General features: G+C 44.0%; 1 pseudogene; it reads left to right on the forward strand.

Moving 5' to 3' along the window:
• Positions 1–1,399: 1,399 nt before the first annotated feature.
• Positions 1,400–15,937, forward strand: part of LOC134431520 (CBP80/20-dependent translation initiation factor-like) — a 184,208-nt pseudogene continuing 169,670 nt past the window's right edge.

Consider the following 15,937-nt stretch of genomic DNA (forward strand, 5'->3'; position numbering starts at 1 on the left):
GGGTGGCTTTAGAAGTGACCACAGAAGTGGATTCAAGGCAGGAGCTGAAGAACTGAAGATCCTTATTTGGACAGAGTTCACAGCCAAGGCTGACCAAAAGTGAACCTTCTTCTGGAAAACCTTCAGGAAAGATGGTAGACAAGAGCAGCATAACCATGGAGCTGGCCAGAGCAAGCTGGACTCTTTCAAAAGGTACTGTTGGCTTTTCTATCCCTGAGGGTTCAACCCTGAGAAAATTGTGGCTGTTTATATGGGGGACACACCCCTTGGAGAAAGCGGTTAGTTTTTCTCCTTCGGAGGAGAAGCTTATTGCCCTCTGGTAAAGATGGTGTGGAGAAGATGGATTTTTTTTGTCAAAAACAGATCTCTATGAGTTCTTTCGATGGGCAAGGCTTTTTGGGTTCTTTACTGATGTCCTATACGCCTTGGATGTTTTCGTGTGGGAATGCATGGACTCCATTTTCCCAATTCATCTGGGGTCAGGTATTACAATGACCTGAGTGGGCGCAGCTGGTTATAGAGAGACGATGAATCTTGTTTCTTGATCAGAAGGCTTGATTTTTTAAGATATGATATATAATACATTATGACTATACTACATAGAATATAGAGAGAGGTTTGCAGAGCTGCTAGCTAAGCTAAGAATAGATAGAAAAGAATCCCAAACAAAGTTGTGTCCAGGGACTCAGTCCCCTCACTTGCCCTGGTGATTGGCCCTTAATTATAAACATAGGAAATGAGCCAATCAAGGTGTCCCTGTTGCATTCCACAGCAGCTGATAATAATTGTTTACCTTCTCTTCGGAGGCCTCTGGCCTCCCGAAGACACAGAAATCCGAAAGAAAGGATTTCTGTGGAGAAATGTCTGCGACAGTCAGGGGTGCGATTTCCCTCCTGTCTACCCAGCATTTAGAAAGCTCTTCCCAGTTTTGAAACGGAGAGCAGCTGTTTTTCCATGGATTTCTAACTGCTATGGGCTTGCTCCATTTCCACCGTCCCCAGCGAGAGAAGACCCGGTGGGGGATGATTTGGGGCTTCCCAGCCCCCCCTGCTTCCCGGCTGGGGGGGGGCTGAAACTTTGCCGCGAGAAGTTTATTTTACTCTTTCTCCGGAGCATGCGCAGATGGAACCTTCTCTTCCCCCTCCTTCTCCCTCGCCGGGGGGATGGGAGGAGGCGGCGCCACCACAGCCAGCCTCTCGGACCCTGCCCCGCTCAGAGATGGGGATGGTACCGGTCCCCGAGGCCCCCCTGCCCCTCTCAGCGCCCCAGCCGCCTCTCCTGGTGATCCTGTCTCCGCCTCTCCAGGCGGTCCCATCCGCGGCTTCACCGGCTTCCCCGCCTGCGGCTGAGAATGCAGAAACAGCGCTTCCTGCGCCTGAGTCACTGTTGCAAGGCAACGATGACGCGTCTCCAGCTTCCGGCTCAGCGGAGGAGGAGTTCTCTCCAGCCCCTTCGGCCCCCCCGCCGCTTCCACTGGCCTCCTCACCGCCTCAAGCCGAGACGGTGCCTGTTCAGGATGGTGCTGGAGACGGCGCCGAACCCGCGGGACCCTCGGAGCAGCTGCTCCTACACCCAGCGTGATTCCCTCCCCGGTTCTGGCCCCCCCGCCGTCTGCACCGGCTGCCCCAGCAGTTCTGCCGCTGTCGGAGACTCTGTCCTCCGTGTCGGCGTCAGAGGCTGCCCTGGAAACGGCTGTTTGTTTGGGCTTGGACCATCCTGGACCGGTTGCCTCTGTAGCAGCGGCCCCGGTGGCTGGTCCCCCCTTCCGTGGAGTGGGGGGTGCTCGCCAGCTGACTGTGGGGGCAGTGCGTCTGCCTGCGTTCAAGATCAGCATTCTCGGCGGGTTGGGGGGTGGATTTTCAGGGATTGGCCCCTGGAGGCTGCCATCTCTGCCGCCTCTCGTGCGCCCTAATGGCAGGGGGCAGGTGGGTCCCGAAAGCTCTGCCTTTGGTCCCCAGCCCGGAGGGGATGATGCCATGGGGCGGATGGAAGATACACCTGCAAACATCTCCAGACCCCAGATGGGATTTCTGGGGAAGGCTTCTATTTCCCTGCTGCTGGCATGTCTCAGTGGTTTTTGGAAAAGGAAGCATCTCACCACCCATGATGCCATTGTACTGGCAGCAGGGTGCAGGCCTGTGGGAATGCAGAGCCTGCTTCGTGGGTTTGGGCCAGGGCCATCACTTGGCCTCCTGATGTTTCTGGGAGTTGTGGTTTCTCCTACTGGTCCTGCCCCCCCCCCCTTTTGTGGGCCAGTTTTGGGGTTCCTGGTCCATCATGGGCCAGGGCCCCTAGGGCTTTTTCCTTCTCTGGCACTGCTCTTCTCGGCAGCTGCTCTTTTCCTTTTCGATCAAAAAAAAAAAAAAAAAAAGAAATTAAAATTAAATAAAAAAGATTGAAAATAGCGGGCAGCAGCTCTGAAGCATTGAAGGGCCAGAAAAGGACATTCTAAAAGTTGTTCTATTTCCACATTTTTGAAGATTGGAACTTTAAAAGATTCCCCTTTTGCCCCAATTGCCATCATAATATTATTGCTTATAGAGCATCCCAGTGGTAATCGCTGTACAGTGGTTCGCTCGGCTCCAGAATCTACTAAAAACACTATCTCTTGCTCGTGGAGTCCCAATCTCAACTTTATCAAGGGCTCCTTGGATGTCCCGGACCCCAAATTAAAAAGCCCCTGACACCTCTACTCTTCCTGAAACATCTTTTCGTCTTTGACTTTCTTTGGACAATTCCTTCAAATGTGGCCCTTTTGTTTGCAGTAAAAGCACTCAACATCCTTTTTCTGGTTGTTTGAGTCCTTACCTTTGGAAGAGTTCTGCTTCCTCTGTGGCACTGTATTACAGCGACCTGATGAGGTTCTCCTCAGGGTGAGAGAGAGATGGACAAGAATCTTGGTTCATGATCAGAAGGCTGGATTTATTGATATATGAAATATAATACATTATACCTATGCTAAAAGGAATAAAGAGAGAAGTTGCAGAGGCTTGCTAAGAATAGAATAGAATAGAATCTAAAAACAAGAGAGTTCTCTGTCACTGTGTTTCGAGAGAGCTTGCCCTGAGATTGGCCCTTAATTGTACACATGGAACATGAGCCAATCACAGGTGCACCCTATTGCATTCCACAGCAGCTGATAATCATTGTTTACATTCTCTTTCTGGGGCCTCAGCTTCCCAGAAGATGAACAAATCCCAAAGAAAGGATTTCTATGAAAAAATGTCTGTGACAGCACTGACTTTGCCGAACCCTGAATCTGTTCTTGTTTCCGTGCTTCCCTTACTGCGGCCACTAGTACTTTTGCCTGAATTTTCTGTTTTTCCTCCTCCCTTCTCATGTAGACTTTCTGGGCCTTCTGAAGCAAATCTTGTAATTCTCTGTCTTGCCATCCCTCTATCTTTTCTAGTTTCTTCCTGATATCAATGGTTCAATGGGCTGGGGGAGAACTGGCTCCTCCTTTGGGGAGGGCTTGCTTCTTTTCTGACTTGGGTGGTGGTGGGGGCTGGGGCTGCTCCTGTGGAAGCACGGGCGTCTAAGCCTGTTCTTGTGGGAGCAGACGCGCTGAAGCTTGATCCTGTGGGAGCGAGATTTCTGGAGGCGACACAGGCACCGGAGGTACCTGGGCTTGCAAAAGTCCTGCAACTGCGAGCACCAGGACTTGGTCTTATGCGGGCTGGGGCGGAGGGACCAAGTAGGGAGGTGGGAGGTTATCCAGCAGCTCCCATTCCCAGCCCCAAGTTGCCGCGCACCTATGGGCTCGTATCGGGAATAATCCTGAACAAGCATTTCCCCACATTCCTGCACACTCTAATTCTTCCAAGTCTTGGGGGTACTGACCAGCCACATGGTCGTATAGAGTTTGGCACATCCATGTTTCAAACGTTCTGAAAACAGGCCAGACCACATACCTCCTGATCTCTTTCCCTCCGCATTTCTTGAGGCAAAAATGGATCATTCTCTCCTTGGATTTTCCCTGCCTCCTAGGATTATCCTCCCTATGTTCTAACATCCATCCCAACAGACTATCCCTTGGGATTTCAGGTAGGACCTTTTCTGGGGCTTTCAAAGGCTTTTCCTGGGCTTTTCCCTGAGCCTTGCTTTCTCTGTCCCATCTTCAAAAACGACTTCTTCCAAACTTTCTTACCTTGTGTTTGTTTCGGCTAGGATTCTAAAAGAGAATCCCAGGTCTCTACCCGGTACCAGTTTTTGACATTTGCTTGAAGGACAAAAATCTACCAGCTTACTTAGCCTCACGGAGAACTGTTCCGTGGGCTTTTCAGCTGGTAACAAGCTCTCTTACCTGAATTTCCAGACCAGAAGGTTTACCAGCTCCCAAACCCTTTGGGAACGTCCCTTCCCTCCTAAACAAAACCTGTGATTGAACCCCTGAACTCCCCCTGAATTTCAGGCTTCACATGTGTGATGAACCAAGGCTTCCACTTCCCCCGCGACTGACCACTTCCCTCGCGGGAGAGTGGATCTGCCATCTTGGAGTCCACACTGGCTTCGTGATAAAATCACATCTCACACACACACTCGATCACACCCCACTCAACCACGCGGTACTCATGGTTCCTTTCCCACATGGATTCTTCGTGCATGTTGATTTTCCGAGTGAAAATCACCGTGGCCCTGGAGATCCCTCTCTGGATCACTCCGAGTTCCTGAGAGCTCTGGGCCCATTTTTATCCTCTGACTATGGTTCTGGCTTTGGTTCAGGATCTGATTGATTCGGCTGGTTCCTAATCCTGTCAGGCCGCTGAAATCAGCAGGGTGCCTCCTGACCAGAGAGGGGGTCTCCGGACCCCAAATTCAGATCACATCGGGGTCACCAGAATTGTTATAAATGATCAGCCAGAAATCCAAATTAATAAATACAGTCCTCAAAAGCCACAGTCAAAGAGACAGCGTCGAGCCTGGGGTCGGTGATGGGTGAACACAGATCCGACCTCTATCGCATCGGATCCCCCTCTGTTCACGAATGCCGTTTCCAGCAGGGCTTTTTTATACAGTATTTTATGCCTGAGGCAGAGGTGCCCCAATTTCTTTTGTAACCCCGCATATGTATGAAGGTTTCTTTCACTGTGCAGGGCTGGACAATTGCTGTTTCCTGAGTAGTGGCAGGCACTGATCATGCCAGGGGAAGTCACGTATTCAGATGTATGTTTCTTGGCAACTTTGGTTATCTTGATTGATGGTATCTATCAAGCAATGATCACCCTTGGGTGTTCCCTCATGGCTCCGGAGGAAACCCATCTCGGCGCTGGCCACGTTCTTTTCTTAGTAAACGAAGCATTGTTCTCCTGCTGCCTCAGGAGTTTGGTAATTCCGGAGTAGTTATCTGCCTCCAGGCTGCTCATGGTCAGAGGCTCGTTGAATTTTACAATTTTTATTGTATACATTCTCCCCTTAAGCATGAATTATTTTATAACATATAGTACATAACTCATCCCTCTTCTTCTCTTTTCTTTATCCAGCCTCCTGCTGTCTCTGGGCTTCAGCCTGCGACCACTGGTGGCTCTGGGAGAGTCTGATAGACTCTGCCAAATTTGTGGTCTGGGTGTGCCTCTTTTTGAAGACTCCTAGCACCACCGGGGCGAAGTGTTTATCTCGGACGAGTCGCAAAAACTGTGAGAAATAGCCACTCACTTTTCATAAATTTGGAAAGATTTATTAAACTTTATCAAAAATACAACAGAAGACTGAATAGAGAAAATGTTACGGCGTCGGCAGCAAAGGATTTTCCCCACCATGTGCTCACTCACACAATGGAGGTTTTGCCTTTAAACCCTTTAACCTCACCCAAAGTTCTGTCCATCAACCCCTTCTTCGCTGTTCAGTGGTGGAGATGACTTCCGCAAATCCTGATTGGAGGTCAGATGTCGCCATAGTGACAAGCCAACCCTCCCAAATGTCCCAACCCCTGCTGTCCCTTGCTAACAACACAGGGGGTAAAACATAACGATAAATCTAGAAAACTTTTCTTAACCTATATACATGATATTTGTCTGTTAATTGTGAGAATCAATCATTGCATTACTCATCTATCACAAGCCCAAAACCCCATACATTTTAAACATAAACTTCCTCCAAAACAAATATTTCAAAAACAAAAAAACTCTTATAAACCTTTAAAATAGCAACTATAAAAACAAAAAACATCAAATAATTAAACACCTTACCTAAACTATCAAAAAACCCATCTACAATAAAACTCCTAAAAATTAAAAAACAATAAATACCAATTACCACCTCAACAATACACCACCAACAATACAAAACAACTCAAAATAATATAATTCCTATCCACAAAATAATTCATAAACTAAAAAATCAAAAAGTAATCAACAAAACACACTCACCCTTTAACAACCCCATTTAACCTATTGTCCTGGGTTGACTATATGATGCTTTTATCCCCAATCGTCTCATTCTGTTTATGTTGAATGATAATAAGTTTTGTACCTTTAAGAGTGTTACAGAGAGTGAAGGGTGGGAGAGAAGAAGTGTCGCCGACCGACACGAAAGGACACAGGCACACACTGCTTTCAGGTGAAAGGAAAAAGGGAAGTTTTATTCTCTGACTCCACTATTTATAGTTTTACAAGGGTGACAGTGGATTGGAAGGTGACAGTGACACCTCTGCAATGCCACAGGTCAAACCGACAGTCCATCAAATCTCTCCTCCTCCAAAAGGAATGAAAAACAATGAGTTGTTTACAGAAAAAGTGTGTGGGAAAGTTCACTACAAGAATGTCAACATCAGAAGGCTTAGAAAGTCCTAGAAAACCAGGGCGACAAAGAAGCGCGCAGTTTGTTTTCAGACACTGCACTCACTCCTCCACATTCCTGCTCCTGACTGTGTTGTCTGCGGACAGACAGCGGGGCAGAGAGCTCTTCTTTTGCTTTTTAGTTAGTTAGTTTTAGCTAGCTGAGGCAAAGAAGTTCCCTGGACTGTTTTTTTTCCTTTTTCTTTGGACCTCTTGAAACTGCTCTGGACTGAACACCCAGGAGAGCACTGGCAGCTGCAGCTGTGGCCCACCAGGCCAGGCCTGGCCTGCGACAATTCCAACACCGGAGGGACTGATCAGAGACTGAGTGAGCTGCTGCTTGAACCCGGAGTTTTCTCAGTTTGTCATCTCTTTTAGAGTGGCAAGGGGTCTCATTGTTTTGATATTGTTTTGGTCTTATTGTTTAATAAACAGTTTTTTTCCACCTTTCTTCAAGGAGGTATTTTTTCCTCCCGGACCAGTTGGGGGGAGGGGCCGATTGGATCTGCTTTTCCCACCGGAGCTCCTTTGGGGGATTCTTCCCCAAATTTGCTCTAAACCTGGACACCTATACACAAATCTAAAAAAACCCAAAAACTCTAAACTATCATACCTTAAATAAAATACTTCTACAATTAAACACTACTATACCAAATATATTAAAACTCCAATACAAACTAAAATCCAAACCAACAAAATAATATACCGCTATTAACATTACTAATGCATTTTTCTCCATTCCTCTAACAACAACATACAAACCTCAGTTTACCTTCACCTAAAAAAAACATTTAATACACCTAAAATGCCCTCCCCCAAAAATAAAAACACAATCCCACCATTTACCATAAATTAATCCAAACTACACTAAAAAAATCCTCCAAAACATCTACAATACATTAATAATATCATTGTATTTTAAGAAATAGCGACAAAAGTATTAAAAAGATCCAAAAAATTCAATTCTTAAAAATAAAATAACAAAATAAACATCATCAAATTCCAACCAATATCATCAACAAAATCACAATATCTCCACCAACCAACAAAAAAAACCCCACAAACGTTCCTAAACACCATAAACTTTTGAAAAATACACATTCCCAAATACAACTGAATTATAAACCCTCTCTACCTAATCACCCACAAAGAAACCCTTTCCAGTAAAACCCTAATCAACAACAAACCTTTACCATAATTAAACAAAAAATCACTCATACAATAACCCTTAACCCAATCAAAACAAAACCAAATATAAAAAATATACTCTACAACCAAAAACCATAATCTCTTCTAAAACCTTTAACAAAAAATGCCTATTAAAACTCAAAATCCACCACCAAATTTTTAAAATCAAAACTACAAAAAATCTAAAACCAACTACACGTCAACAAAAAAACATAATTTAACAACCTATAAAAAAATCCAAACTACAACAAAATTAATCAACACTAAAACACAATTCTTCCTAACATCCCATCTACCAATACTAAACCAAATATTCAAAACAAAAATTCGCTCTATCCACCATACCACCAATACCACATAAATAAATTACCCTCATCACACAACACACCCATATTAAAAATCTAAATCACCCTAAAATTTTAAGTGATTACAAGCTAACAAAAAAATAAAAACTTTATTCTCACTAACAAAAAAAAAAACCCAAAACCAAATAACACATTCTAAAAAAACTCCTCTATATAGACAACTACCAACAAAAAAAAAACACACTACACTCTTTTTAGTAATAATTCTTACCACATTATAAAAATAAACCAAAAATAAAAACCAGCCATATAAAACCCTACACAACAAATTACACAAACTACCAAAAAAAAAATCAACTTGCTAAACTAACCCTAAACATTACTAAAAAAAAAACCAACCAAAACTCTACCTCTATACTAATTCATAAATAATAACCAATACTCTATAACGTTAACTAGAAAAGTGGAAACAGAGTCTTTGCTTGGTCCTATAGCAAACTATCAGAGTAGAGAGATGCTGTACAAACTTACAGGTAGACTGGCAAGAGTCACCTGGGAAGGATTTAAAGAATTAAACATACAATTGCAAGCCACCACAAAAATGACTTTACAAAATCGATTAGCCTTAGATTTGTTACCCCTGAAGGAGCATGGAGTATCTGGATTTTGGGCGCACCCAAATTTCACTCCACTTGAGGATTCTTGCCAAGTGTCATCTGGATTTTCATTGTCTAGAACTTCTCGTCTTGCTCTTATCTGCAGAAGTTCATGTTTTCCATTAAATGGGGACCTTTTCCAAATTGGACATAAGGTTGGGAGGCCTAAAGTAATTTCCTTTACTTTCCCGTCTATAGGCAGATGTGTTGTCCAGGTACCATCGCTTGTTGCCCATACAAATTGTCCCGGACTTCAGGCAGTACTCCTGGTACATCCTACAACTACTTTATAATTCACTATGCCTTGTTTATGTTTGATCCCTCTGCAAGCACAACCAATTTGTAGGGCTATTGTCAGGGGTGGCATCTGTTTTATCTCTGCATCATCAGAAGTGCAGTCATAAGTTTTATTACATGCCCACCAACTTACTTTGTTTGCCCTCGTTCTGCTACTAGTGGCAGTGTACGTTACTGCTGGATCTGTTTCATTCTCGGAGCCTTCCCACTTAATACACCAAGGGGTGTTTGCCATATATTGGAATTTTTGGAGTATACTCACAGACCACGCACTGTCCCAAGGCTCTATCTGATCTTTCCTATCCTTGGCCTCACACTTCCATACCAGAGTGGTTTCTGTAACATTTTCTATAATCTTTTTATAGTGTGGCAAATAGCATTGCCATTATGTGATGCCTCCCGACTCTCCCATAGGGGTTCCTAGTATGCCATCATTTACAGTCTTTCTGGCTCATAGGTCTCATCCATTTTCCTATTTTCTCCCAAGTTTCCTTGACTACTTGCCTTGACTCAGGTACCTGTTTGCATGCAATTGCTTTGTTCTTTTGTATTTCAGGTAGTTTGATGCTATGATTCCCCAATTTACTGGGTCTCCTGCTGCCTTTGGTATTGGCAGACAGGCAGTTATTCTACTGGTGTTTTGCATTTTGGCAAAATCTTTGACTAATCCAATCATTACATTCTCGGCCCGAACTGCATTAGAAACCTTTATCACCTGTGCTTCTACTTGTACCTCTCTCTTTATTCTAGAATGAAGAGTGGTAAGTTGATCTTTTTGCATTCCACATCCCAAAGACATTAATGACCATAACATTGGCACAATTACTAATAGCATTCTCAAAGCAATTAAACACATCTTATCTGCAGCCTTGTTGGTTCCACAGTTTACACAGTCCGTGATCCAGGATGGATTTTCTTCACTCAGGTATAGTGAATCCAGGGGTCCACGCTGGCTACTTTGACTGTGGTAAAGGTGGTCAGCAGTACCTGATGGGGTCCACTCCACTTTTCTTTCAGTGGCTCTTCGTTCCAGTTTTTAATGTACACCTCGTCTCCTGGATGTATGTTTTGAACTGGATTCTTGAGAGTTAGTGGTCTATTCCACATGAGGATGCTCCAGAGCCGAGCTAAAGTTTTCCCGAGAGACAGAACATAATTATACAATTCTTGCTTTCCTGTGACATGTACATTAGGGTTAGACTCAGGAGATTCATATGGTTTCCCATACAATATCTCATAAGGACTGACTGACATCCCACTCCTGGGCTTTATCCGAATCCTCAACAGTGCTATTGGCAAAGCCTGGGGCCACGGCAGCTTGGCTTCTTGGCATATTTTACTGATTTGCCTTTTTAGTGTCTGATTCATCCTCTCTACCTGTCCACTTGACTGGGGTCTCCACGGTGTGTGGAGGTCCCAAGTTATTCCCAGCAATCTACTTACCTCTTTTACTACTGTAGCTATGAAATGGGGTCCCCTATTTGATGATACCCCTAGGGGTACCCTGAACCTGGGAATAATCTCCTGTAGTAACCGTTTAACTGTTTCCTTTGCTTGGTTTGTGCAACAGGGAAGGGCTTCTGGGCATCCAGAAAATGTGTCAACCCCCACTAACAGGTATTTGTATCCTCAAGTTCTTGGCAATTCTACAAAATCTACCTGCCAATAGTCTCCTGGCTCTATTCCTATCCGAATTCTTCCTAGCTGTGCCTGTCGCCTAGCCACTGGGTTGTTTTTCAAGCAGATATCACATTTTGACATTACTGATTTTGCCATTGTTAACATCTGTACCGAAATTAAACTCTGCTTTAGGAATTTTACCAATGCCTCTGTACCCCAATGACATTCCTTATGTTTAATTTGTAGAACTTTGCTCATTATTAAGGAGGGTACCACTATCTGTCCTTGTGCAGTCACATACCATCCTTCTGAATTCTTTTGTGCATTTAGTAAACGTGCCAGTGTCTCATCTTCTACAGAATATTTTGGTTTTGGAGGCAAATTGAATTGGGATACATTAAGCTTCAAAGGTATCAATGCCATTGTTGTTTGTACCCCTCAAGCAACCTGTCGGGCTGGCCAGTCTGCCTTTCGATTTCCCTCACAGATTTTGGAGTTTCCTGATTGGCGTGCTTTGCAGTGTATGATTGCCACTTGTTCAGGTTTTTGTACTGCCTTTATCAATTGGAGGACTGCATCTTGGTGTTTAATGTGCGTACCTGGAGAAGACAATAGTCTTCTTTCTTTCCACAGTGCTCTGTGTACATGCACCACTCCAAAAGCATATTTTGAGTCAGTCCATATATTTACCCTTTTCACTTCACTTAATTCTAGTGCCCTGGTTAAGGCAACCAATTCTGCCTTCTGGGCAGATGTATTTGGTGGTAATGCTTTTGGCTCCACTACTGTACTGACTGTTGTTACCGCATATCCAGCGTATCTGGTTCTGTTTTCCATGAAGCTGCTCCCATCTGTAAATAGCTCCCACTCTGGCTGCTCTAGTGGGACGTCTTTCAGGTCTTCTTTTGCTGAATAGGTGTACTCTATTACTTCTACACAGTCGTGTTCTAATGGGCCTTCTTCAGTTGTGGTACCTAGGAACAAAGCTGGATTCAAAAGGTTAGTTGTTTTTAATGTGGCATCATCCTGCTCAGTCAGGACTACCTGGAATTTTATCATCCTGCTGGGAGATAGCCAATGGCCCCCCTTTTGTTCTAAGACAGTGGTTACCATGTGTGGTACATAGACATCTATGTGCCTTCCCATAGTAAGTTTACTGGCTTCTTGTATCAGGATCACAGTAGCTGCAACTGCCCGCAGACATGGGGGCCACCCGGCACTTATGTTGTCAAGTTGTTTGGAAAAGTAGTCCACCAGCCTTTTCCAACTTCCCAGACATTGGGTCAGGACTCCTAGTGCTAGGCACAGCCTTTCCTGTACAAACAGCTGAAAATCTTTAGACAGATCAGGTAACCCTAATGCTGGAGCAGTTGTCAGTGCTTCCTTCAATTTTAGGAAGGCTTCTTTCTGTGGCTTGCCCCAGGTGAATGGCTGTGTCTTCTGAGCTTCATACAGGGGTTTCACAATCAGTCCATAGTCCATGATCTACAGGAGACACCATCCTGCCATCCCGAAGAAGACTCACAGCTCATGTAAATTCTGGGGCTCTGAAATAGCACAAATAGCTTGTATACGGTTAGTACCTAGTTTTCATTGCCCTTGTGAAATTTCACATCCCAGGTAGATCACAGTCTGTTGGGAAATTTGTGCCTTTCCTCTGTGAACTTTATAACCTCCCATTCCCAGCGAATTTAAAATCTCAATGGTTACCTTTATACAGGTTGCTTTTTCTTCTGTAGCTATTAGTATATCATCAACATGCTGCAACAACAGGTATCGGTCTCTTCGTATTTGCCCATTTTCGGTCCAAATCTCCAGTTCCTTTGCCAGTTGGTTTCCGAATAGGGTGGGCGAGTTCTTGTAGCCTTGTGGTAATCGTGTCCAGGTGAGCTGGGTCTTCCTTCCGCTCCCTGGGTTTTCCCACTCAAAGGCAAACAGTTTCCTACTTTCTTTGTCAAGGGGTATGCAGAAAAAGGCATTTTTAAATCAATTACAGTAAACCATTTATATATCTCTTTTACGGATGTCAGCAATGTGTAGGGATTTGTTACCACTGGATAAATGTCCTTTGTTATTTTATTTATTGCTCTCAAATCCTGCACTAATCTATATTCACCATTTGGCTTATTTACTGGAAATATTGGTGTATTAAATTCTGATTCACATTCTTCTAAAATTTGGTATTTCAAGAATTTCTCAATAATCTACTATTCCTTGCCGTGCTTCTGGTTTTATGGGATACTGTTTGACTTGTACAGCCCTCGCCCCTTCTTTTAACTCTACATGCACTGGCTATGCCAATTTAGATTTTCCTGGTATATCCACTTCCCATACAGAGGGAATCACTGCATCTTCTACCTCCCTAGGGATAGAGGGAACAGGTTTTTCTTTGATCATTAAAACCTGTCCCATCTTTGATTCAGGTATTTTCAATATAAGTTCCCCATTTTCAAAAGTTATTGCCACATCAAGTTTCACTAGCAAATCTCTCCCTGAAAGTGGAATTGGAAACTCAGGTACATATAGGAATTCATGTGTTAAAACCTTGTTCCCAAAGCACAAATCTAGGGGTTGCAAGAATGGCTGTTTTTCCTCTTTCCCTGTAGCCCCGACTATTGTTGTTTCCTTGTCCCCAATTTGTCCTTGCAAATCATTTAGTACTGAGTAAGTAGCTCCCGTATCTATTAGAAATTTGACCTCCTTATGCCCTAACTGTATATTTATGCCAGGTTCTTGAACCTGTTTTACAGGTTCCATGTCTAGTCAGCTGCTATACTCACCCAAGACCATCGTCTTGGAAACGTTTTCCTGCTGGAACTGATTGCCCTGGTGAAACCGGTTATCTGGATTGTCTGGGCACTCCCTTTTCCAATGCCCCTCCCGCTTGCAATACACACATTGATTTAGGCTTAACCCTTGCATAACTGGTCTTCTACCTTGACTACTTCTGCCACGTCCCCTGAAATTTGGGTTCCCTTTTCCTTGTATTACTGCCAAAAGATTTTCCTGCTGCCTTTTACTAGCTTCTCTTTCGCAATTATTATATACCTTCCAGGCTACCTCAAGTAGCTTAACCAAATTCCTTAATTCCTCCCCTTCTAATTTTTTGCAATTTCTTCTGAATATTGTCTTGTGACTGGCCCAAGAATATGAGAGTGAGCTGAACCTTTGCCTGTTCTGTGTCTATTTGGAGATCTGTATATTTCCTTGCTGCCTCCTTAAGCCTCTCCTAAAATGCAGTGGGAGATTCTTTCTTTTCCTGTCGGACCTCATATAATTTAGACCAATTCATAGTTTTTGGCACAGCATTCTGAACTCCTATTTGGATCCACTCCTGATATTTCCGTAGTCTCCTCATATTCCAAGATTAATTAGGGTCCCATTTTGGATCCTCAATTGGGAAATTCTCATCTAAATTTCCTGTTACGAGCCCATTTCTGATATTCTCCCTTACCCTTTCTTTGGCTACCTTAAGTACCATCTCTTTCTCAGTAGAATCCATTAAAGTATCTAGTATTACTTATATATCATCCCAGTCAGGATTCTGAGTTTTTATAACCATTTTTACTACTCATGCCACCTTATCAGGATTTTCTCTATAAGTTCCGGCTGATTGTTTCCAAATAACTAAATATGCAGGAGAAAAAGGCACTTTTACAAATACTGGCCCTTCCACTCCTACACCTTGTCACAAGAGGGCAATCACAGTCCGTTTTTGTCTGCCTGTGTCTTTTCTATCCACGACTGGGGCAAGCTTTGACCGACTTTGAGTTCTGTGGGCTACCGGGGTCACTGATTCATTACTATTGCTATCTTTTTTACTTGCATCCCTCCCCCTCCTTTCTATCACAGTTAGGTTTTGCTCATCTTCCGAGGAAGAGGGATTAGGTGACGATGGGAGAGGAGGATAAAGAGAGAAAGGTGTACTAGACGAGACAGGTTCAGGATTAGGTGAGGTAGGGGCAGGCAGTGGGATAGGGACAGATGAAGCAGGTGGGATAGGGTTAGGTTCTCTTGGTCTTATTGGAGCTACCTGTAAATCAATATCTGTATAATTTTCCCTACTCAGACTTTCTTTCAATGCCAAGTGTTCTAGACAATGTTTCTCACAAACCCCCCACTTATCACTTGCAGATGCTCTAACCACTGTTAATCCACACTCATCTAGCCATTCTGGCTTTCCCCATAAATAGAAAAACAAATCAACATACGGAACTATTGGAATATGATCCCAATATTACCGGATGGAACATGCCTGGGCTCGTCTGACCCATGCTGCTTGACCAGAGGTGGCAACTGAGATATTTCACCTCAGAGACACCTTTGGCTAGCTGGAAATTGCAGCTAGGCACTTGAAAAAAGTCCAGGCAAGCAGGAACTCAGTATTACCTCTGGTGGAAAGGCTTTAGGCGAGGTGAAGAGGAAAAGGAGACGGATTCTGCCGTAGGGTTTAATCCAGAGTTTTATTCCAGGGTCACAGATCTCCTTATTTTGTAACAGCTACAACAGAATCCCGACTGCATGATCTCAGTGTCCTTTTTAGCCCGGGGAAAGGGGGGAGGGAAGGGATAGGTGTGCCACCAACCAGGTGGGAGGGAGGGAGTCTCAGGGGAAAATGACACCTAGACAGGTCAATGACCCCAGGGCTGAGAAGCATCTTTTGAACTTCTGCCAATCACACAACGCCCTTGCTGGAATGTTAAGCTTGATGGACAGCACTTAGCAGGAGGCAAGGGGAAGGGAAGGGAGAAGGTATTGCCACACCTGGGGGACTGGGGTAGGTGAAACAGGATATTGCTTCACACCGCAACACGGAACCTCATTCAATTTTCCTTCTTGTTTACAAAATGACATTAACTGCGAAATAGTGTTCTATTTCAGAGTCCCGTATTTTGGCCCTTTTTTGCCATTTTCCAAGACATATTCTGGCCACCATGTATTACAATAATCAATCAATTTAGCCTTAGGTAATTCTTCCACAAAATTACCCTGTTTCCAATGTGCTAATAAGCACCCCAAAGGAGAAGTTTGCGGAGTAGAGGCATTGCTGCCCAAAATCCCTTTGCGCTTCTCCATCCAAAAATACACCACAAATGCC

The sequence above is a fragment of the Melospiza melodia genome, chromosome W, assembly GCF_035770615.1.
Source record: "Melospiza melodia melodia isolate bMelMel2 chromosome W, bMelMel2.pri, whole genome shotgun sequence".
NCBI lineage: Eukaryota > Metazoa > Chordata > Aves > Passeriformes > Passerellidae > Melospiza > Melospiza melodia.